The 25,690-nt window shown below is 38.4% G+C and overlaps 1 protein-coding gene across 4 annotated transcripts in view; it reads left to right on the top strand.

Annotated features, from left to right (window-relative positions):
- The window catches only part of samd12 (sterile alpha motif domain containing 12), a 98,387-nt gene that overhangs the window by 48,881 nt on the left and 23,816 nt on the right, over nucleotides 1–25,690 (top strand). For 2 of the 4 annotated variants that reach the window (XR_008300788.1, XR_008300787.1), the window contains exon 5: nucleotides 7,703–16,103. The exons of the other annotated variants lie outside the window; for them this stretch is intronic. The gene's annotated coding sequence lies outside the window, so the exon portion shown is untranslated. The remainder of the gene's footprint in view (nucleotides 1–7,702; nucleotides 16,104–25,690) is intronic. 4 annotated transcript variants of the gene reach the window in all.

The following is a 25,690-nucleotide window of genomic DNA, read 5'->3' as shown; positions in this document are numbered from 1 at the left end:
ATTCAATGAGACAGATTAATTGAATTATCTTTGCACGTCTGAGGTGTTCCAAAAGCAGAGTCTGGTGCATCTTCAGGAAGAAGGATGTGCTGGTCCAGGACTTCTTATGAACTTTTATATAATTGTGTCTAAATGGCATTTCAAATTTGATTTAAGTGTCATCTGAATGATGCACATTGTGCCCGGAGGAAAGAAATTTTTATGTAAATAAATTCTTTATACCACTTATACCACTCTGACAAATAACATCTAAACATTGAAAATAAATAACAGGTTATGAGCATGAATGCCATGTGGCCATTAGTCTGGCCGAGCAGATGGCATGGACTGCATTGGTGCAGCTGTGTATCAGACTTATGTAAACTGCTTGTTCCTGATGGCTTTGATACACATACTTTTCATTAGTGTTTTATATAGTACCTTCAGATCTGTATCCATGACTACATCAACTAATCATCCACTTCAAGGCAATGTGTGGTTAGAATAATAATAAAAAAAAAAACGCTTTTTCTTAGCATTCACTTATTTAATGAATCCCAGCCACAGCCTGCATAAGAAGCAAAGGATGACTGTGAGATGACATGAGAGCATTTTTCCTTGTACATCCTTATTTTACCTTTTTAACTCATGCCTCTCTCTTTCTACCAAGTTGTTCCTGTTGCAAATACAGTCTAGTCAGAGGTGTAGGTGGTGAGGCGATTTCAGGTTTGAACCTCCCCTCATTACAATTCTATATTTAACCACCCTAGATGTCAAATGAATGTGTTCGTTAGTTTGATAAGAATCACATCTTATAGTGAGAAACGTGATTATCCAATCAGAATCATGGATTTTTTTCCCACTTTCTGTTTGAAAGCTACCAGCCAGCTAGCTAGACTCTGATTCTGAAAAGGGATTTCGAGCTGAAGTACCAGAGGTTTACTGTAGGAGGAGGTAAACAACTGGTAGATCAGGATATATAAGATAAAATATCATTTTCCCCTATTACTAAAATCATTTTCAGTGGAAATGTCATAAAGGTATTTTATGGCAACATTATTAATATGATGAGACTGGTAGATCAGGCCATAAATAATTAAATAACAAATTCAAGCCATCACTGCTATTTCCAATGTTTGGCATCAATCTAAACTGCATTGTCTAGATAATGTCTAGTAGTGTACTTTATAAGATAATCTTCATACACTTTAAAGGATATACTGATATCAGATTTGTATAGTTTAGCAAGGTCATCTGTCTTTAATCACACTGGACAGCGATCTTCACCGCAGACCATCAAAAGTCATTAATCACACCCACTGGTACACACTGTGTTACCAAGTGGCACTGATGCAAAAATGCCAAATAGGCTCCAAAAGCTTTTAAAAGCCAGAGGAGAAAAAAAGCCTGTGCTTTGCAGTGATTTACACTAATCATCATAAAACTTTCAACTCTTTCAAATACTTAGCTTCCAGATGTGTGAAATGCCTACAGACCATAAAGGGGTGCTGACCTTATAAAAATCTCAGAATGCTTAAAAAATGTTAGAATTTTTTTTTTTTTTTTTGCAAGCTGTTTCTCGTGCACTGAATGTCTTCAGGGTTTTTTTTAGTGAAGTGGGAGCGTTCTTGTTGTAAAAGTGTATCTCTCATTGAGCTGTGCTGAAAGCGTTGGGGTTTGATGTGGTTGTCTTTGATTATGCCATGTTTCGGTGTAAGTCACAGTTGTAATATCAGTTGTAGATGCTTTTTTTGTTGGGCTGGATGCTAGACGGTACACTCTGCAGTCTGTGATCAGAAAACATAGCTTGTGCTTCTAGTTACTCAGGATGAACAGGGTGTCCGAAAAGTCAGGAACCAGTGAGAGTAAAGCTACATATAAATAATTTTGTATTTACTATTTACAACTTATGCTCTATATGTTCCCCCTTACACTCCATGCATTTTCTCAGCTGCTGTATCATGTTTTTTGCAGACTTTGCTCAACAATTGAATGCTTAGTATAGCAAAAGCAGTCTATCTTAAATGGTTGTTCATTACAATTGTCTGTGTGTGTGTATGTGTGTGTGAAGGCTATGGATATGTGAAGTAGAATCAGCGTTCTTTGCTCTGGGGGTCAGGAAAGAAAGAAAAGCTGATTGGTGTTATTATCTGCCAAAGCCTAAGGCTCCACACTGGGAAATTCTCCCTGCGTCCTCCAGAAGGTCAGATTAATTTCATTTTTTTTAATTGCCTTCCTAGGCTTTCCCAGCAGAGACACTATCTCAGTACTGGGGTTTGGGAAGCTGTGATTATGTCTTACCAATGAGGAAAAAAAAAAAGATGGCAAAAAATAGTATGTCATATAATGCCTCTATGAAGAGATATTGCGTATAATGAAGTCTTCTATTCTGCTCAAGACATGAATTTAATAGGAGTCCAGTCTGGCCGATTTCAATGGTGTGAGTTCACAGGTTAGGCAGGTGTGCTGACTCGTGACTGGGGGCTCATTAAAGGGGGCATGAGTTGAGAATGTTGCAGTAGTAGTACTTGCACTGGTTACAGAAGGTTCCAGTTTATGGGGAATTAAATCTGACATGATGCATAGTGCAAGTGCAGAGTTCCTGCAGTAAATTAGCATCACATGGTGTGTAATGCTGCTTATTAATTACTGTGTATGGAAGACAGAGTTTCTTCCCGGGTTGGGAATGCTTCAGCACAGCAGAGCTGCAGGTCTGTAAGTGCTCCACAAACAAATTCGAGTAATGGAATGATCTGTGTGAAACTCTGGTATGTCAACTTAAATGCATAAAAGCTCAAAATAATGTTGGCATATAGTATATGGCCTGGTATAGCTGCTATGGTCAGAGATGTGTATGTATTTTCAGAAATATTTCCTTATTCCCTTCCACCCACTTCAGACTAAAATACCCTGGACATGAGGAGGTGAGAGCTCTTCATTTCCATCTATAAGCTGCCTGTTCTTTGTTAGTCACGGAAGGCTAATCTTAGTTCTGCCACTCTGGGCTTTCTCCCTCTCCGTTCTGTGACATGTGGATAGACAATGCAAAGGTCAGTTTTATCCGGGAGTTTTGTAGGTGTGTGTGTATGTGTGTATGTGTGTGTGTGTGTGTGTGTGTGTGTGTGTGTGTGTGTGCACAAGCTATCTTGGCGGGGGTGTGGGAGTGTGTGTATGAGAAGTAGGCTCTCAAGGACAGTAGCTCTCCGAGAAGCAGGAGCGGTGAGGCACGAGCCACGTGCACACGGACCTTAGTGAAGCCGAGTCTTTAAGCCTGCTAGAGATAAGAATAACACTGAAACAGAATCAGTTTGCACGCAGAGGTCACACAGACGCAGGAGCACACACACTTACACATATGTATGTAGGGCAGATATATTGAAAAAGTTATAATAAAACCCTGCTTCTGGAGACTCATAGATCCTGAGGGCACTGATGAAATGAGTAGGTGTGTAGGAGTGTTTCATGACAGCTGCAGCAACAGTATGGTTTTTAAAACGGAATATGAACATTTTTACACTTATTATTCAAGAATACTTTGTGTAAGCCGATTTTTAGTTTGTGAAGAAATTAGTGCAAAAGTTTGCACCCCCCTTTGTTTTCTAGGTGGTTAAAACAAATTAAAATGTACCTGTATTTTCCAGTTGTGAAAAGGAAACCCAAGTGTAAGGTGCTGCAAAGAATCTTTAAGGGTTCTCTCAGAGGGATAAACCTTTCCTTTCAGCTAAAAAAGGTAGAGTTTAGCTAAATCTACAAATCCATGAAGCAACACTATAATACCAGTGATGTGTACACATTCATGTCTTTGAATAGACTTAAGGAAACATTGTTAATGGATAAAACAATAATCATGAATATTTTTGCTGAAATAATCACGACTTATCAGAATTATTCAGCCAGTGTAGGAACAAAATAATTTATTCCAGCATTAATATTTTATTCCACAAAAAAAGATTTCTTTAACTATACGCATTATAAAGATATGTTCATTCAAATTTATAATTCTTTGAATCAAAATAAGACACATTATTGTATTAGACACTTTGTCTACCAATATGAGATACTGAGGAAGCCAAAAAAAAAAAAAAATGGACTCAGAATTCAATTCTGCATAATTATGCCCTCTGTGGGGAAAATCTGGTGAAAGTTAACATAATCCCCAACAGCAATTACAATGGTTAATGACTAACACTTGTTATTGACTCAGTACTTAGTATAGTTCTGTGAGTTATTTTTTAGTCACTGCTGCTTCCAGTAAATAACACTTTATGGACTCATATAGTTGTTAGAGAAATATAGTTTGAGGAAATTATTATTTTATCAGAAGCAATCTTGGAGGTGGACTCAGACCTTTGAATCCTGCTGTATCTTTGTAATCCTGCATGCAGTGAGAGGAGACATGAGTTGACCCTGGTTGGCCTTCAGCAGGTGGCCCTGTTTTGTGCAAATCTGTGTCCTTGAAAATAATATCATTCTACATTACTAGTAGTTGGCAGGGTATAATCTGAGATTTAAGAAAAGCTAACTGACTGTTATAGTACCTGAGTGTGAATCTGGTTTGAAGAGAAAATTGTGCCTGAGCACAATGACAGCACACTCAAGGCTATCATGAGATCTATTCTGGAGAACAAAAGGCATATTTCTTCAAAAATTGAAGCTAATGACAAAAATTGTAACTTATCTCTCAACTTTATCTGACCAACATGAAATGAAAGGACGAGTGAAGACAATACGGTATAGCAGATCAAATTAGCAAGATGGAAAAAAGATATGACACAAACAAAGAAATGATGGCCTATACAAGCAGTTGGACCAAAATACAGCTTTTCAGCTGGAGGCTGATATCACAATAGGCTTTGTAGTAGATTATTCTCCAGATTTGGAGTAGAATTCCAGTTCCACTGTTTACGGAGGGCATATTACTCAATCAAAACTTCTCATGGTTCTGAGATAAGGATCTACATCACATCTAGGACAGCTCAAATATGCCTTCAGGAAAAATCACTGAGAATGATAGCAATCATATATGGCTCAAGTAAACTGTGGGTAGAGCACAACGGATCCATCCAATGATTTGCTGATGAGTGTCTGAAGAATCTGGAACAGAATGAAGGCGCATGGGAAAAGTGGTTTAGCTTAGGTCACTAGTCAAGGCACTTGACCTTGGCAAGCTTAGATTCTCAGTAATGTTGGGAGAGCACTAATTTCCCATTCTTTCTGCAAGCTGATTTTGTATTAGCCAGTTCTTTAATAACTTATAATTCTAGTGCAGTTATTTCAGATTTGTTGGGAATTACATGGGTAGCACAGTGGCACAGCAGGTAGTATTGCTGCCTCACAGCTCCAGGATTCCCTCCTGAGCTCAGGTTACTATGTGGCCTTTCACATGTCCTAGCTGTGTCCATGCAGGCTTCCTACAGGTTCTCCAGTTTCCTCTGACATGCATGTAGATGGATTGGCTGCTCTAATTTCCGCCCAAGTGTGAATGTGTATATGACGGGGTGTATTCCTGCCTCACATCCAGTGTTCCCAAGAAAGCCTCTCTTGAAGGCCACGTCATGATATTACTTTTTTTTTTTTTTTTTGCCATCCACAATATCAGTATACAATCCCCCTTCTAGATAATATTCAAACTCGGAGTGTAGACTACATTTTAATTTTTAAGGGTCTATGATAGGGTCTTGTAAAGGAGGCATGGCCTTTTAGATTCTGATATTTCCTGAGGGATGGCGTTATTAATATTTTTACTTATGCCTGGCTAGGCATTAGGGTGTATATCTTAAGCTTTTTAATGAAAAACATTATAAATAATGCTGTTCTTTAGAAGACCCATTTATCTCATCTGAAAAAATATCTCGTCTGTAAAATAATGAAGAATTTGGGTTGATTATGTATTCTTTTCATCATTGTCATCTAAAGTGCAAGGATATGCTACACTTATTAATAAATTCATTGAGGTTTAAAAGTACATCAGTAGGAAAAGAGAAAAATAGAAAAAGACTATGTAATTAACATGGATAGTATGACACTGACTCCAACCATGATGACCCAACTTTTTGCAAAACTTAATAATGAGCCTGGCTGCATCGGCAGCTCCTTGTCTTATCAGAGAAGACTTTAATCTTTTCCTGGACTGATCATTAGATCGCTTAGCCCTTAGGACATTCACCCCTTCAAAGTCTGCTCTAATTCTTAATCAAACGCATAAAAGATCCAGGGCCGTATGACATTTCCACATGTTCAGTGCTTCAAAAAGAAGAAATTACTTTGTCCAAATGCGCAAATCTCTTATCCCAGACTCATTATGTTCCTGAACCCCAAAGTAGCGATTATTAAAATAGTACACTGTGTGTACCTAGCTGCCACACTATCTGATCATGAAGCAATTATGATTATTTGTGAAATGGAAAAAAGCCCACCCACAGCCTAGCAGGTGGAAATTCAAACATCTATGCTTGAAGATTTAGATTTTGCAACTTTTTTGACCAAGCAGTTGGAGCTATTTTTCTATTCACAAATATGATCAAAGATGCATTTAATGAAGGATCACCAGGCTCATTGGAGCTGGCTACGAACATGCACTTACCTGGCAACACTGGATGAAATTGGCTTTTATAGTTCTTTTGAATTCTGATTCCTTTTGAGTTCTGAAGGTTGTGACTACACTGACAGCTACAAGGTAAGAAAATGTTATGCCCACAGAGCTTATTCACCTTGTCCTGTCACCCTAACCAGACAAGGTTTATAAGAAATAGACTTTGGTTTGACAGAGTGCACTGACATATATGTAATTCATCTACTAGACAAATAGATCTTTCTATGTTGATACTATTGATTGATTTAGAGAAAGCCTTTGACAGAATAGAACAAAGATATCTTTTTCCAAAGCAGTGGACTTTGGAGAGATTTACCTATCTCATCAAAACAGTTTTTAAAGCCCCCAAAGCTTGAATTTAAACTAATGAAATTCTTTCAGATCCATTCTGAACCCAGAGTGTGTAGTGAGTGAGTGTGTTGTTTTTCAGTCTGACTATAACTATATGGCAGCCTCATGTAATACTGTATAATCCACTTATCCAAAACTGAAGAGTATCCAGTTACCCAATTGTCCCATTGTTAGGAAGCTGGGATCAGAGCATGGAGGGTCAGCCATGATACAGCAGAGAGGGTTAAGGAGCTTTGCTCAAGGGCCCAACAGTGGCAGCTTGGCAGGGCCAGAGTATGAACTCACAACCTTCTGATCAGTAGCCCAGAGCCACCACTGCCTCTAATATAATACAGGGAATTTCTATTTAAAAACTTCAACAGTCCACTGTACACATGGTCAGTCGCTCAGCTCGACTGTATATCAATCCAAAAACTGTAGCCTTACAATCTCTTTAAATATATTTTCATATTTTAAATTTGACACCCAGTTAGAGAACTACTTCATGAATTAGACACATACCTCAGCAAAGGGAATGATTTTAGCTGTCTTTAATGTCAGTAATCAGAAACTGCCAGACTGATATAAAGCAATAATAATTCAACAGATTTGAGTATAACACCTATTTATGAGTATCTATGAGTATCTATGAGTAAAGCAATAATAATTCAACAGATTTGAGTATAACACCTATTTATGAGTATCCTTCAAAAAGCACAAACTGCAAATACTCCATCCATCCATCAATTCTTCCATCCATCTATCCATCCATCCATTCCCTGTACCGCTTTTCCTACACAGGGTCGCAGGGTAGCCTGGAGCCTGTCCCAGGGGAATCGGGGCACAAGGCAGGGGACACCCTGGAAGTGATGCCGGCCCATCGCAGGGCACAATCGCACACACAGTTTGGAAATGCCATTTAGCCTACAACGCATGTCTTTGGACTAGGGGAGGAAACCAGAGTACCCGGAGGTAACCCCAGAAGCATGAGGAGAACATGCAAACTCCATGCACACAGAGCGGAGGCGAGGTTTGCACCCCCAATCCCGGAGGTGTGAGGCAACAGTGCTAAACACTAAGCCACTGCCCCCCCGCCCCCCAACTGCAAATACTCTTAATTTGCAAATGTATTAATACAGTTATTTTTTTCACAGGACATACAGTTTTTAATTACATATAGTTTAAATATTTCTGATGAACATTTGTATCATAGATGGAAGACGATCATATGGTATGAAGCTATAGTACTATTACAATAATATTCCAATATTCGACTAAGCCGTATTGAGCAATAAGCACTACTGTAGAATGGGAAATGCTTGTTTACAGTGGAAAAAGGCTGGCTAGACTTCAGAAGGAACTGCATTCAGGCTTGAATTTCAGGGCATGGAGCCTTGTTCGTCAGCCTTGAATAAGCAGTATAGTCCATTAAAAAGACATCGGCCTGGTTCCACTCTGTCTGCCCCCCACCTCAGCATCCTGCACATCGCTGGCACTAATGCAGACTCTCTGCTCATACACTCACACTGAGCCCTTTCACACACAGACACACAGTGGGGTCCAAAAGTCTCGCTAGTGAAAATGTTTCTGCCTAACTTTCTTTTTCAGTGTAACACAGTTTTCATTGCAAATGATATTCAGCAATAATTTGAGCAGTAACTTGAATTCCAGAATTTCTTAGTATTTGGTGCGTCCCCTTTTTGCTTTAATGACAGTGTGCGCTCGAGCTGACACAGACTTCACAAGTTTGTGTGAAACTTGATGATCCAGGTTAGATCAAATCCATCGGTATATCATCTGAATACGTTCTTCAGTGGAAAGGATAAGACTCACAGAATCTGACCTTTTATACAAAGGAGTTAACATGGTCAATATCACAAATTTGCTTACATTTAAAAAGTGACCTAGAAATTGTGCAACATCTAATACATTGAATAGTGCACATCTTTTTTTTTTAGAATTTTCAAAAGTTTAAAATTTCTGTTTATTTCCCATTTTAAATTTAAATTTAAATATATATATATATATATATCCTTTTATTAGGCCGAATGCAGTCTGTCAGTCGGACATTTGAGAAGTCCTTCACATTGTTGTAGCAACTATAGCAAAACAGTGGAAATGGAGAAGCGGAATCAGCAGAATAAGAGTAAGAGCTACAAGCCAATCGTAACATATGAGGATGGTTTTTCTGGACCATAGGTAGAAATATTGCAACTAGCTTGAACTCCTGGCAATGTTTTTTTTTTTTCCCTCCACATTTACTGATGGGCTTATGGATGTTCCACATGTGCGTTTCAGCAATGTGGTATTGTTCAGTTAGTCAGTGAGCATAATGTGTCTTGTAGTTCAGCAAAAGGATGCAGGCAAAATCTATGCATCAGAAAGGAAAAACAAAATATCTATTAGTAAAAAAAAAAGTGGTTAGTACAGTACATTAATGTCTACACATAAACACAACTACCTCTACCAATGGGCTTCTCCTACTGTGTTGGTATAAATGCCACTTGATCAAATTAAAATATAATATAATGTTCTCTATCCTGGAATACAAATATTACCCATTGTCCATTGCAACAACAGGCTGGACAGAGGAAGCTTTCTAGATCCAGCTGCTGAGATCATGAGGACAGCTTTGAGCAGAACTAGCCAGTGAAAACACTGACTTTGTCTGGACCAGAGGGGAAAAAATCACATGCTTCACATGAGCCAAGTGTAACACCTGGTGATCCTCCAGCTTTAAACGGAGTGGTAATTTGAGCATATGACCACGCAGATCAGCTAACATGCAGCAAAGCTTTTTCAACAAACTTATTATGCAGCATTTTTTCCTTGAATTTACACTTTCTCAACCAACTGAACACAATTTTCTCTCTTTTACAGTAGCCTGATTGTGGCATTTCATTACGCCACTGAGTATCGTTCTCACCGTCAAAGTGCACACACAAGTGTACACATGTGCTCTCACTCGCTCTCTCTCTCTCTCTCTCTCTCTCTCTCTGTCTCTCTCTCTCTCTCTCTCTCTCTCTCTCTCACACACACACACACAGACACACACACACAAATACATCTTTCCTGCCTTCACTCTCTGTCCTGCTAAATCCTGTAGCGTTTTCAAACACTAATCAACAATCCAACAATCCATCATTGGACAAAATTGGTGCTACTGCACATTTCATGTTTAATTGTCCAAATGTTCCTTTTCTTTGCTCTGTGGGTGAGCTTGATGGGAAGTGATTATTGTCTGCAATCTTGGGTTTATGGAAGCAGAGAGGACAGACCCAAACACCTGTGATCATATGATCTCCCTACTCATTTTCTGCATGGAAAAGTGTCTGTAATTAGAGAAGATTAGTCTGGATTATGAGGCAGCCATACTACTGTTTCTGCAGTCCAGAAAAAAGAGACCTTTATAACATACAGGACAGCCACAGATCCATATGAAAAACTGTGTTAATATGTGTGTCTGTGTATATTGTTCTCAGTCAATGTCCAATGTGTAGCTGTGCAATATTTCGGTTATAAATATTGGCCTTTTCAATACTGATATTGCAGAGGTCTGCTATATATAGATAATGATTTGTGTGCTGTGATTATTCCTGACCAACTTTAGACCTTAGGAGAGCCAAATGCCATTGTCATATCAAATGATTTGTAATATTTTGGAATAAATATTATAATCATAGCATAAAACTGTTTTGCAGTCCAAGTACCTAGATTAAGCCACCAGAAACAAAAAATCGGAATCATTTTATTCACCATATACTTACATGTATTAGGATTTTTTCTTGGTTTTTGATCACAACATGATACATTCCACACAGTTTAAAACACACACACAGTTTACAACACACATGACAGACAACACAACACAATTATTTGTGCATCACAGCAACTTACGGACATCCAACAAAAAGGTGGATTTGCCCGAATTTTTGGCACTAGAAATACGAAATTGTGCTTTTCGCATTAAACACAGGTCCAGTACCAAAAATTCCAGTTGTACTATTTTTGGTACCTATTTAACCCTTGTGCTAACAATGATAATAGTACTTGAGACAGGGTTAGCAGCATTGTTTGTCAGAAATTTTGATTGGCTAAACAGATGGCAAATCAAGTATAACAATGTCAATCCAAGCATGTCTTCCGGGTTGAAGTGGTGTTTTTGCATGCCAAAATAATAATGTAGTTGCTTCTACCCTTACAGCCAGGAGAAAATGAACCAGAATTAGATTCCCCAGGTTCTTTCAGTTCCTGTTTTGAGCCAGTTTGTACTTGAGCCAATTTATATTTTTGGATATGCAATGAAAACCATTCAGAGATTTGCATTGTTGTACACTGTGATAGAATTGCACAACTTTCATGGCCATTGACAGTTTATATGACTTTTGTCTTAAATAACACTTCTGAAATAAGCCTTTTAGCCTCTATTAGCTTGCTGGCCAAATCTGTAATATGTCACATATCTAGACTCTTAATTCTTTTTCTTTCACCTTCTTCTTCACTGAAGAAGTGGATGTTTATGCCTAAACACTGTCAAGATGTCATTGAGTTTTGCAGCATTGTGGGTGGGAAGGCGCAGTCGCCCAAGCAGGACTGTTTATTCATGTAGTGGAGTTTTGTAGTAAGCCAATATTTATAGATGAAAGGATGTTTGACAGGTATGATGCAAATGTGTCATTAAACTCTTTAATTCAAACTGTATCTGTGTGTAAGAGGGGGAAGTGTATGTTTTTATATCTTGGTGGGAGTGGAATATGTGACAGTTTTGACCTTGTGTGAACATTTGACTGGTCTCCATGAGGAAAACTGTTTTTTTTTTTTTTTTTTTTTTTTTTTTTACAAAAATTTAAGCTTTTGCTTATAAATACAAAAATCAATCAATCAATCAATAGAAAATGTTTCCTTATGGTTACTGAGGTTAAGGTTGGGGTTAAAGTTTGGTGTAGACATAGCATTAATTAGCTGCATTAATAAGTATTTCAAAGGAACGTCCTCACAAGAATACTGAGACAAATGTGTGTGTGTCTGTGTGTGTCTGTGTGTGTATGCATGTGTGCTGTATGTACAGTGTGCATGTGCACGTAAGTGTGTGCTGCAGGCTTAGTTTGCCCTCTATTACAAATTACATTCTTCACAGAGATATTTATTGTCTTTAGGACTCTAACATTGAGTTTGATTGCAACATTAGGTAAGATTAAAGCTAGTTCACTGAAGGCTAGTTCTGGCTGATTGATTTTTCCCAAAGTCTTTGATTTAGCAAGCTGTATTAACTTGCATCAAGGTCAACAAGGTTCGATATGTTGTGCATTCTGAGATGCTTTTCTGCTCACCGCAGCTGTAAAGAGTGGTTATTTGAGGTATCGTAGCCTTTCTGTCAGCTCGACCCAGTCTGGCTGTTCTCCTCTGACCTTTCTCATCAACAAGGCGTTTCTTCCCTCAGAACTGCTGCTCACTGGAAGGTTTTTTTGTTTTTCGCACTATTTTATGTAAACTCTAGTGACTCTATGGTCTGCATAAAAATCCCAGCATTTGCTGAAATACTCAAACTAGCTTGTCTGGCACCATGCCATAATCAAAGTCACAGAGATCACATTTTTCCCCATTCTGATGTTTGATGTGAACATTAACTGAAGCTCTTGACCTGTATCTGCATGATTTTATGCATTGCGCTGCTGCCACATGATTGGCTGACTGGATAATTGCATGAATGACCAGGGGTAAAGGTTTTCATATTAAAGTGGATGGTGACTGTATATATTGGGTATATGAGACTTATTTTTCAAAATAGTTTACACCTTTTTAGAATAAATCATTAAAATTCCCAGTTCCACCTCAATTGTGTGTGCGTTGAATTATATTTTCCAGTACACACTCTGGTTTTGCACTCCAGACTGCACGCATATCTGAGCTGGTTCTTCAGCAGAGTGAGAGAAGAGGAGCAGAAGGAGCAGACCGCCATCACCTGCTCTAACACAGGTCCAGACGGCAGAACCCAGATGGTGCTCTGTCACAGCCACTGACATCCCAATAAACCACTGATTGATGGCTCACTACCTCACCCCCGAGCGCGGTCAGCAGATGACCCCCTTGTCCTATCCCATGTTTGTGTAGCAGTTCCTTTTATTATCCGGCATGTGATTTGTTATCTCATTTGCGAGAACGCCACTGGGGCAGCCATTTTGGTTGCGGACTGCACTGCACTGCGCTGTGCTGTTTTTGCTTTATGAGGCTAGTTAATCTCAGGAGTTGTTAAGCAGTCATGTTCCTGAAAGAGAAGCATGACAGTTTGTCTAGTAGACAAAGGTAGAGAGCAGTTGTGCCCTGATGTGCTGTCGCTGGCTTACATGTCTGTCAGGCTGTTAGGAATGAATCACACGTTTAACAGCACTACCACTGGCTTGCTTTCTGACTCTAGTGGAAATGTGACTAAAACCTTTAATATATCCATCTTAGTAAATATACTGAAGCCAATCTGACAGAAATTTCTATACAAATTGAACACGCTGGGTCATTTCATCATCTGTTATGGAAAAATATTCAGCATATAAACCTTTGACTCAGATTACGTTCACAGTCTGAATATTTGCTGCTATTAAGTGCAAGTGTGGTAAAAGATATTGTGAGGATATGTGGTGGAATGGGCATCCGAATAATATTCCAAATCATACTTCGTGAATACTGAATAATTGCCTTCTGTTCAATAGCTATGTCTGGAGCACATTTTTTGAGGCAGACAGTATTTGAGAAAGAAGCAATGCAACTGAAAACCGAATCTTGCATGTGTATAAATTTGGTTCGGATTACAAGTACACATGAGCAGACTTTATGGAATGCTGTATAGAATACATAATATAAACAGCTAAATTGGCATTTGCAACAGCAATCAATTCACTTGGATTGCAGGTAAAGATGTGCATCCCTGCTTTTTTCTTGGATTTTTCTGTCACTTATGCTGTGCTTTACAGTTGTTGCAGGGGCATTCCTACAGTAAATTAACTTTTAGATTGTTCCTAGAAGAATTCCTAAAAATTCCAGGAATTTATAAGAATTGAAAATATTATAATTATATAATAAAAATATATTCTAATACCAGTTCTGTTTAAAACAATGAGGTCTTTTTTATACAATCTGTTTTATTCAGTGAGGTCCAAAAGTCTGAGACCACATTGAATATCTGGGGTTTTTTTCTATTTAAAATTGGAAATAAACAGAAGATTTTAGAATTTTGAAAAATTTAAAATAAAGAAAGTAAATATTTAATATTCAAGATGTTGCACTATTTCTAGGTCCCTATTTAACTGTAAGCAAATTTGTGATATTGACCATGTTAACTGCTTTGTACAAAAGGTCAGATTTTCCTCAAGGCTAATCTCTTCTGTTGAAGCGCTCAGACAGCGCCCTGATGGATTTGATCTAAAATGGATCATAAGGTTTCGGCAGACTTGTGGAGTCCGTGCCAGCTCGAGTGCACACTGTCATTAAAGCAAACAAGAGGACGTACCAAATACTAAGAAACACTGAAATTCAAGTAAATATTTCAATGATTCTACTTTTCACTCAAGTTGTTGTCAATAATATAATTTGTAATGAAAAATATTGTATTATATTAGAAGGGAATGAAAATAGAAGCATTTTCACTAGTGCACTAGAACATGCCAATTTAGCACAGCTTCCAATTTAAAAAAAAAAAAAGGTAATACATTCTGGGAATACATATAATTATGATTTTTGTTGTAAATGAGATGCTATGCATGAAGGTCCTTGAAGGCATAAGTGTTTACACACCTGTACACTAAATACACTTGCTTTTTGTTTATTAGCACATTTCTTTTTTTTTAACATTTTCTGTTTACATGTGGGTTGTGGGATGTGCTATGTGTATATAACAAGCTTTTTTAACAGTTAGTGTGTGATGTTCTTTCTCAGTTTCTGTGCACATTCTGTAAAACGAAACCGTCCAGATGTCACATCACATGACCGATGGTGAGAAGTCTCAGGAATTACTTTACAGGCGCATGGCACAGAGAGGCCATTCAGGAAGTAGACAGGTGCAATGAAATCATTCCTGCACCTTTTTTTTTTAACAGGCCAGTGTCATTTTGTACTTTAGTTTTACAACAAAAGCTGTTTAGGCTGCTTTTGGAAACGACGTGCTGACTTGAAATTGAGCATTGTCGGTGCAGTCCCTTGAGCAAGTGCTCCTCCATAGGTGGCTGGCACACGGGCGTGCTGGGAGACCGCAGGCTAATCTGGAGGGCTGAAACACTTGCACAGTTTCCACCAGACGTCCACTAACCACAGAATTTCTCTGGTGCCTTGATTTTGCATGGTCTATCTGACCACTTGCGTATGTGAGGATTTCATTACTGCCATCATTTTATGCTTAATTATGGATACTGATGAGGGGAAAGTGTAGTGTGTGTGTGTGTGTTCTGTAATCTGGATGTGGGAAGGAGGAGGCGTGCTGTCTGCCTGGCACACAGGCTATTTGTAATTAAGCTGCGTGATTAAGTAGAGTCATGGCGGGCATTTCGGCATCCTGACAAATCAAATCTAACCACCTGCACCACGCCTGCTCCTCCTTCCCACAACCCCCCTCTCTTAATGCAGGTCAGCAGCGTGTCCTCTAGCTATTAACAACAAAGCAGCTCTAGCAAATCACTTGCGGAGAGAACTCTGCCTGTAGGTATTTACTCCATGCATTCACATAATTACACTGCCTGCGTGTAGATGTGTAAGCTACTTTGTAGATGTATATGGTACATTTGGACTCTCCTCTACTCTGTGGTTTATCATAATGGTGCCATTTATAGTAATTTGTTCTGCTCGGGATGATGATTCATAACACAGAAATCTGAATGTGAAGTGAATGTAGCTATCACCCTCGCTTTTGCCCTTGTAACCGTTCACTCTCCCATGCAGTCTTTTTCTCTCACACCCACTCTGACTCATCACATCTTGGAAATCTGCGTCTGTCTGGGGAAAAAAACTATTTGGCAAGTTTTATTGTAAGGCAAAGATCTTCAAATTAGCAGGACTTCGTTTTCTGACCTCGCTACAGCTGTCATGCCCCTTATGTCAAGCATGTATCTGGGTGGTCTTGGAGAATTTGTCTTTTGGAGTATTCCTACACCTTCTTAAAAGTTAGATAATGGTATCAGATGGCAACATCGACCAGTTCCCACCATAGCAGTGGTTCACGGTAAGTAGGATATTTATTTGTCTATCCAGGCAGCATGGGTGAAATCTCATCACTGCTTGCAGCCGTCTGCTCAGTCTGGAGCCACGTCACACAGATGGGCCTGATCACCTCCGTGCTGATACACCCAATCTGTCCTCCATCCTTCACTCTTTCTCCCTGTGTGCACTTACGCGGTGATAAGGGCAGACTAAAACCTCCTCTGGTCTCCGACTCTGACCCTGCTGCACTGATCCTTGAGCTGATTCCAGCATTCCTTCTGAGATAAAGAATTTTTTGCTCTTGTTCTCTTTCTCTATCTTTTGTAGCATAACTGCTTCTAAAAAATGGTCCATGTTGCACTTATATACACAACTCTTAACATTTACTAAAAAGCAATTACATAGGAAACATTCCAGGTAAAATAATTACTGTGCATTTAGGATTATTTTCCATGTGTTTTATTCACATTTGAGTAAATATGCATTGGGCCAAAAGGATTATTACATGGATTTATAAGAATATCCCCTTTAGATAGGCCTAATTATTTACATAGCCAAAGATCACTAAAACTGATTGCATGTCAGGGGATAAGTGTCTGTTGGGGGATGTCATTGGCCCGATATCTATGTGTTACCATGCCGGCAGTCAGGCCCCTCCGGTGCTGGTGAAATGTCAGGCAGATTTGCGGCCCACTTTGTCTTAATTAGGCGTTCCATCAGCGAATGCGTGCTTACGTGGCCTGCTCCATTTTTCAGCTTTTAAGCACCAGGTATTTGCAGTGTTCTACAATAGATGTTTCCCCTGGCAGAATGGCCTCGGGGCAGCTTATTTCTGCAGTACTGCGTTACGAGGCCATTCGTCATCTTCAGCCTCTTATCTCAAGACATCCTGAGCTTGCAAGGCTTGTGTATCATCTCATTTTTAGTACTGTATTCATTAACCAAAGGTATGCTGTCAGTATTAAGCTTGCTTCCAGTAGCAGGAAATGCAGTTGTGGTTGGATAGAGCTTGGATAAACTGGGAGATGGGCTGTGGGTGAACCACCTAGAGATCTTTAGTCATGGTTGGCCAGTCATCCTGCCCTGTCCTTTTCTCTCGCCAGATTCCCAATCCACTTGAAAGAAGTGTCCAGGTTTGTAACTTACAACACACATCACGCATCACACTGCTACAATCTGAAATAGTCTGCTGCCTGCATTCCTGCACAAGTTTTGTTCAAGCTTCACAAATTGGTTCCACTTAATCCCACTGACCAAAACAGGCCTGTGTTTAATAACACAGCATATGGGAGAATGGCTCTGCCTCAGCAGGATTAATAGATAACATGTTTCAGCTGACTGGAGACCAAGAGTAAAAGCGAGAGTGTGTCTATCAGAGGAGGAGGCAGATAGGCCTTTTACCGTCATGGTGACGTCAACGGTCCCTAATTCTGAACTGCCCTTTTCCTCTACAGAAATGCTGGTTCTTTAATGGCGAAATCAGTGTGGTTGCAAAATCAAAATTCTCCTGGTCTGAAACCAGTGAACCAGATTTAAGGGATTTCATTGGTATGACAACATATTGAAGAAAATAGCGAGATTAAAATATCAATATTGCAATATACAGTATCGGCATGAGACGATACAATGAGCCGACTATATGAGACAAATCCCAATACAGGCTTCACAAGATGTTAATAAGATATTACATTTTAACTCATTTATTTTGTAAGGACAATTAATCGAACCACTGCAATATCAGTACATTGTATTGTAAGGAAAACAGATCAGGTTTTATAACATAAGGTGTAATTTTGCCCTATTATTAACATGTTATTTTTATCTTTTTCAGTGTCATAACTGTATTTCATGGCAATGTGATTAATATGGAAAGATTGTTTGATGGTAGATTGCACCTTAAATGATTAGTCTAAATATCAAATTGGTGTCATAACTGCTCCTACTGCCGTCTGACATCCACCTGAAATGCACGAGTGTGTCACACCAATTTCATTGTACAGATGAGAAAAACAGTTGCGATTTTATTTTGTATATTTCCTCATCCCTTCAAAATTAATTTCTGGTTATGTCTCTGCCAGAACGCCACTGCCAGTACATGTTTGTGAATCGTTTTTAGCTGCAAGTGATTTGCACACAGGCATTGTTTTTTAATGCTGTTTATCAAGCCAGCCACTGTAGAAATCGGAGTGCACATATATACAGAGGTTTAAGGTAACTGCCCTTCTGCTGGCTACGCTACGGATCTGCTGTGAATTCTGGACAGTGTGAATTTGTTGATCAGTAGTGTATTATGGGCCGTTTCAGTATTATTTTTTTCCCAAGTTCACACAGGCCCAACGTTGTTGAGGGCCATAACGCATCCTTCTGATTAGCTGAAGTTTTTGAACTATTAAGTAAGTATCCTTCGAGGCAGTTAGGTTCCCACGCGCAAACTTCGTGCACTGTATGCTACTACCACTGCTGCTGCCTCCTAGTGTGTAAGAAGAGGTAGAGCTCATAATGAATATTAAATGGCAATATCGTGATACGTGAAGCAAATTCGTCTCTGCAGTATCTGTATTGTGATATTCGAGACGATATTTTGTCTCATGCCTACAGTATAATATATACTAGTCTGAGATAAACAGTTTTTTATTGCAAATTACAACAAACTGAATGGGAGGTGTACTGCTAATCCCAGTGCTACCAAAACTTTGTTTGAGCTGCTATGCACACAGTCTCTCTAAAACAAAGTAGGCTAAAACCAGTAACACGTATCTCCTGTCTTGCCCATGTTTGTTTTGTTTTTTTTTGTCTAAGATGACGCCTTTGAGTTGTGTATGCACGATAACGCATTCGATTTTGGATGATAAAATGTTCTCAAAACCAGATGTACAACTTGTAAAATCCTCCACAGTTGTTATCTTTACTCCCACATCTGATTATGCAATGGTTCCCAAACCGGTAGAAATGCAGGACTGTTTCTAAGGATTGCTAGTTCCCTGAAAAGGTGTGTGTGTGTGTGTGAGAGAGAGAGAGAGACAGAGAGAGAGAGAGACCTTAGAGGTTCTGTGTACAGTCCTGCAATGGAGTGTTTGCTTATCAGAATATAACACACAACAGCCTTGTTTGGTATTCCAGTGTGTTTGTGCCCGTGTATGTGTGTGTACAACAAAGAAATTTGAATATGAATTCAAATATTGTTTTTCAAGTTCAGTGTAAAATGCAAATATGCATCCCCATAAAATGCATTTTCTTTCTCTTTTGTTTGTGTGTGTGTGTGTGTGTGCGTTTTTCTCTTATAAAGAGTTGTTGAGACATATGTTCCTCATGCTATATTTTCGTTTGGATCACATAGACCCTCTCTTCTTGGTCTTCCTCAATCCTCAATTCCTTTCCTTCTCCCGGAAAAGTGTGAAGAGAGTGAAACAGAGAGTGACTTAGAGACATTCAGAGAAAGACTGATAGCGAGAAACTGATGGAGGCGAAGGGAGACTCCAGGGAAATACAATGCAATATTCCAACCAGTGGGTTCCATCACACTGCCCCATGCAATTACAATATATCTGACAAAGATATTGAACCAAGATCCCATGCCAGCCCAGCTGACGGGCCTGTCTTTGGCTGGATTTCCCTGAAAACAGCATCCAAAAATTGTATTAACAGAGTCTTACTGAAAAGCAGTGTTTAAACAGTCTGAAGACTGAACAGTATAGTCTACTGCAGACCATGGAGGGATAGCGCAGGAGGGAAGACACTAGCACTAGATGTGACAAAGATTTGTGCGGAAATATAGCTGGAGATGAAAAAGGTGAAATACTAAGTGTCGGCGTGATCCGACATGATTCCTGGACATGGTCTAATTAAGAAAATTTCATATTGCAAGATTAAATAGATCTTTATATTCATGAAGGGGAAGAAAGAACAACTCCACTGAACATTTACACTATATTTTACAAAACAAATAGTCTCCTGTCAAACAAAGGTGTGTATGTGGCTTGTGAATTTAGTACCTCAGCAATAGGCTTGCATTGATTAACGATGCTGTCTGTCCCTGAATATCAAGTTGCTGAGGCAAGATTGATTTTTTTTATCCCAGAATAGTGTTCTTTTTATAAATTCACACAGAGTTTCAATTCATCTTTATTCACTGCAAATGATACATTTTTTTTCTGCTGAAAAGCTGTCTGTGAGGAGATTACAACAAGTTCAGGGAAGTGCACACACCTAGGATTAGCATATAGGGTGAAATCTGATATATTGGAACCCTTTTTGAATTTCCATATCATCTAAGCTTTCTTGCCCTTAATAAAACAAACCTCCCAACACATCATATACAGTTGAGGTCAAAAGTTTACATCCCCCTTTTCAGAATCTACAAAATGTTAATTATTTTGCCAAAATAAGAGGGATCATACAAAATGCATGTTATTGTTTATTTAGTGCTGACCTGAATAAGATATTTCACATAAAAGATGTTTACATATAGTCCACAAGAGAGAATAATAGTTGAATTTATAAAAATGACCCCGTTCAAAAGTTTACATCCACTTGATTGTTAATATTGTGTTGTCACCTGAGTGATCCACAGCTGTGTTTTTTTGTTTAGTGATAGTTGTTCATGAGTCTCTTGTTTGTCCTGAACAGTTAAGCCTGCTGTTCTTCAGAAAAATCCTTCAGGTCCCACAAATTCTTTGGTTTTCCAGCATTTTTTGTGTATTTGAACCCTTTCCAACAATGACTGTGTGATTTTGAGATCCATCTTTTCACACTGAGGACAACTGAGGGACTCGTATGCAACTATTACAGAAGGTTCAAACGCTCACTGATGCTCCAGAAGGAAAAACCATGCATTAAGAGCCCGGGGGGTGAAAACTTTTTGAATTTGAAGATCAGGGTAAATTTAACTTATTTTGTCTTCTGGGAAACATGTAACTATCTTCTGTAGCCTCTGAAGGGCAGTACTAAATGAAAAAATATGATATTTAGGCAAAATAAGAAAAATGTACACATATCCATTCTGTTCAAATGCATGCATTTTGTATGATCCCTCTTATTTTGGCAAAATAATTAACATTTTGCAGATTCTGAAAGGGGGATGTAAACTTTTGACCTCAACTGTATTTCTGAAATCCTCAAGGTGTTGACTATCTACATATGAAGAAGAAAATGTTTATATCATGTTTTGAAGAAACATGGCCTACAATTGTTTCAAGACTGACTGAAAGCCATTTTAATGGCATGTTTGGTCATTTGAGTCATATACTTTCATTGGTTTAGACTTTTACTTTCATCTACAAGTTCATGTTTAAAACATTATTTATTTCCGCTTCCACTGCAAGAGCTTCGTAACAAAAGATTTGCCTTTGACATACCAGTACACAAATAAATGCTGCTAAGATTAACTGTCCAAATTTACCTGATGTGCCAATATAGCATAATTCACCCTATGCTGTGTTATTGCGGTCTTCACTGTTCATGCTCTCTAGCTAACTAGCAAGCATTAAACTGACAGGATTTCTGAGGGGATTTGTAACTTAGAGTATATTTAGGTGTACACTGTAACAATAATCAGTTTCAGGCCATTCAGTTTTAGTATAATATTAGTGTGTAATTTCTAAAACCATATTTTTGTTGCATTTATGGTAGTTATCTCGCATACAAATGTCATTTATTAGCCTAGAATGATATTTGACTAGCCAACTAGGTCAACAGGTTAGCTAAATGTTATGTGTTAAATGTAGCCACATTATATTTTTTTGACCAGAAAAATGCAATTGGAGGTCTGTATACATCGTTGAAATTAACCAGGTCCCATATGGTAATACTGTAAATCACAAGATACAGTATATGTGAAATCATATGATTATTCTTGGTCTAGAAACATTTTTATTCACTAATATGTATTTTTTGGGCAGAATTATTGACACCCTTGATAATGGTTGTGTATCATGTTTGACTGGGGTATAAATATGACGTGACCAAAATCCAAAATTCCATCCTTCTCCATCAACATGGGGAAGATAAGAAAAAAACACAAATGAAATAAGTTAAACGTGTTGTGTTGATGTTTATAAATCAGGCAATGACTATAAAAAATAGCTACATGCCTGAAAATACCCATATCCACTGTTAGGGCAATAATTAAGAAGTGTAACCCAGCTGTAAAGAACAAGCCTGGAAGAGGATGCAGGTGTATTTTGCCCACACACAGTGAGGAGGATGGTTAGAGAGGTTTCTCCAGGGATAGCATTTGGAGGTTTGCAGAAGATGTGAGCATTTTGGGGTCACCAAATCTCCGAAACTACAATTAGCTGCCAGCTTCATGCCAACAAACTATTTGGAGTTGTGCCAGAAGAAAGCCTTTACTTTCATCTAAACACAAACGTAAGTTCACTAGATGCTGTTGGGACTTTGACTGGAACCAAGATCTATGGTCTAATAAGCCAAAAATAGAACTTTTTGGCAACAAACACTCCAGGTGGGTTTGGTGTAAAAAGAAAGATGCTTATACAGAAAACAACCCAATGCCCACTGTTAAGTATGCTGGAGGATCTGTGATGTTGTGGGGCTGTTTAATCTCCAAATGCCCTGTGAAGCTTGTTAGGATACATGCCATCAAGAACTCCATGAGGTACCAGGAGATTTTAAATGAAAATCTGGCCTCTGCCAAGAAGCTAAAAGTAGCTCATGGTTAGATCTTCCAGCAGGACAGTTATCCAGAACATACATCCAATATTTCAATACGTACAGAATCAAGTTTGTGATGTGGCCATTCCAGTCTGCTGACCTACACCCTATTGAATACCTGTTGATTGAGCTGAAGCAGAAAGTTTATAAGAGAGGACCTAGGACCCTGGAGGATTTGGAGAGATTCTGTATTGGGGAGTGCTCTCAGATTCCTGGCTCTGTATTCTACAAGCTCGAAGCATTAAATGAGAAGACTGAATGCACTGTTGGAAAATGGAAATTACTAAATGCAGGGGTGCCAATAATTCTGGCTTTGTTAAAAATATATACATACTTTGATCATATACATATATATATATATATATATATATATATATACTTATTGTAATTTATTTATATATATATATATATATATATATATATATATATATATATATATATATCACATATATATATATATATATATATATATATATATATATATATATATATATATATAAATTAGAATAAGTATACTTCAATTAAAGGTTAGATTTCTTTCATGTTTTCAGTGTGAAATGAAGCTAATTAACCACAAAGACATTTTTTCCTAACCATTTTACCCATATTTACAGGGGTGCCAAAAATTTAGGAGCTAACTGTAAGGCTGGCTGAACCTGATTAGAAATAATAACATATAATGCAAGATTGGAAATAAACATAAAATCCACTGTATATCTTGCAACAATTGGATGATACTAGTTCCCAGGCACCAACTGGTCAAGTTGGAAACTTTTACATTTCATTGTGTTCCATTAAATGTAAGTGTGCTGGAGCACAGAACGGTCACACAGAGTGATTGCAGAGTGAAGCACTGGCAGCATGTCTCTGATTGACTCCAGCAGGCCAAAAGCCCAAGGCTGGCTCTTCCAACCTGTTCACTGTGCTCACCACACATAGAGAAGCAAAGTAAACCCAAAGCACTAGGGAGCTGAACAGTGTGAAGCCATTAAAGCTCTTTGCCAGTATCCACATGCGCGTGCTTTCAGCTTTACCTGTAACTGGGTTGAATAGAGGAAGTCGGATCTGGAACAGGTGCTTGAAAATAGCAGTGGTGTGCTGCTGTATAGGATGTGACATATTGCATGGTGACATTTATGAACTTCTGTTTGAAACTGCCGTGCTAAGAATAATATATGTCCAACACTGCTTTACTGTTGCACATACTGTATATTGTTAAAATAGATCCTGCAGAGGTTGCATGAGTTTCCTGTTTCTTTTACACTGATACTAAATGTAGCTAGCTAAGAAGCAATGCCCTGAAAATGGATAAGGGAGTTAGGCAGTGGATATTTAGAGATCTACAGTAGCATAGTTATTTTAAAACCTGGCAACTGTTATTCTGACATTTTAAAATGACTTTTGGAGCCAGTTTTTATTTGCCTTTTATTTGCATTGACTTACTACAATACAAACAGAGAATAAATGGTTATTTAAGGGTAATTTAATGACTTAATCATTGGATAATTAAGGGATCTTAGCTTCCAAACAGGGTTCTACTTGAAACCCTTTCTGACGGTGAAACACTCCGTTGTATGGTTCCACATAAAGTATAGCGTATAATGTATAATGTGTAACATTTTGTTAATTAAAACAGCAGATATTATGTGTCTTTGGCAGTTCATTTAAAAGACATCGTGTTGTGTATATATCTATGGTTCTCACACAAGCAGAATGGAGGTCACAGATCTCTCGTGCACTAGTGCCTGTACTGATACACTATCATACAGCTGTGCTACTGACCAAGGCTCAGCTTCTCCTTGTAGGTGCTTATCTATAAATTTTGACCAACTGATCAATGCTCTCAAACATAAGGTCATTGCTCTCAAAACTGTTAACACTACATCTCACTTGAGCTCAGTGACTGGAAATGATGAAATATCAGAGGTAGATGTTTTTCCTGGGGATGCTGTTGCACAGTTGATTTATACAAATCTGGTATTAAAAATGCTAAAACAAGACATGATATTTATATTCATATCTGCTAATACATGATGTTTATATGAAATTATATAATAAAATGTTTGGTAGTGCCTCTCACTGTTAAGTCTATCTGTATATAGTCTCATATACAGTAACAGTCCACTTAGGTACACCTGCACATTCATGCAGTTATCTAATCAGCCAATCATGTGACAACAGCACAATGCATAAAATCATGCAGATACATGCAGATACAAGAGCTTCAGTTAATGTTCGCATCAAACATCAGAATAAAGAAAAACTGTGATCTCTGTGACTTTGATCGTGGTGAGGTTGTTGGTCCCAGATGGGCTGGTTTGAGTATTTCATAAACTGCTGATCTCCTGCAATTTTCACACACAACAGTCTCTAGAGTTTACACAGAATGGTGCGAAAAACAAAAAACATTGGTTGACATCTTATCTGACAGGAGTGGAACCTGATGTGGTCTTCTGCTTCTGCTCTTCCACCTCAAAGTTTGATGTGTTGCGCATTCTGAGATGCTTTTCTGCTCACCATGATTGTAAAGAGTGCTTATCTGAGTTACAGTAGACTTCTTGTCAGCTAAGACCAGTCTGGTCATTCTCCTCTGATCTCTCTCAACAAGGTGTCAACAGCCTACAGACCCTTCACTCACAGGAGGTTTTTTGTTTTTTGCACCATTCTGTGTAAACTCTACATAGTGTTGTGTGTAAAATTCCCAGGAGATCAGCAGTTTCTCAATTTCTCAATTTCTCAAACCAGCTCATCTGGTACCAAGCACCTTGCCATGATCAAAGTCACAGAGATCACACTTTTTCCCTATTCTGATATTTGATGTGCACATTAACTGAAGCTCTTGATCTGTATCTGAAAGATTTTATGCATTGTGCTGCCACTACATGATTGGCTGATTGGATAACTGCATAAATGAGCAGGTGTGCTGGTGTTCCTATTAAA

Source organism: Pangasianodon hypophthalmus, chromosome 23 (genome assembly GCF_027358585.1).
Source record: "Pangasianodon hypophthalmus isolate fPanHyp1 chromosome 23, fPanHyp1.pri, whole genome shotgun sequence".
In the NCBI taxonomy this organism is placed as follows: Eukaryota; Metazoa; Chordata; class Actinopteri; order Siluriformes; family Pangasiidae; genus Pangasianodon; species Pangasianodon hypophthalmus.
The sequence above is the reverse complement of the archived record's forward strand: the minus strand, read 5'-3'. Positions and strand labels throughout refer to the sequence as shown.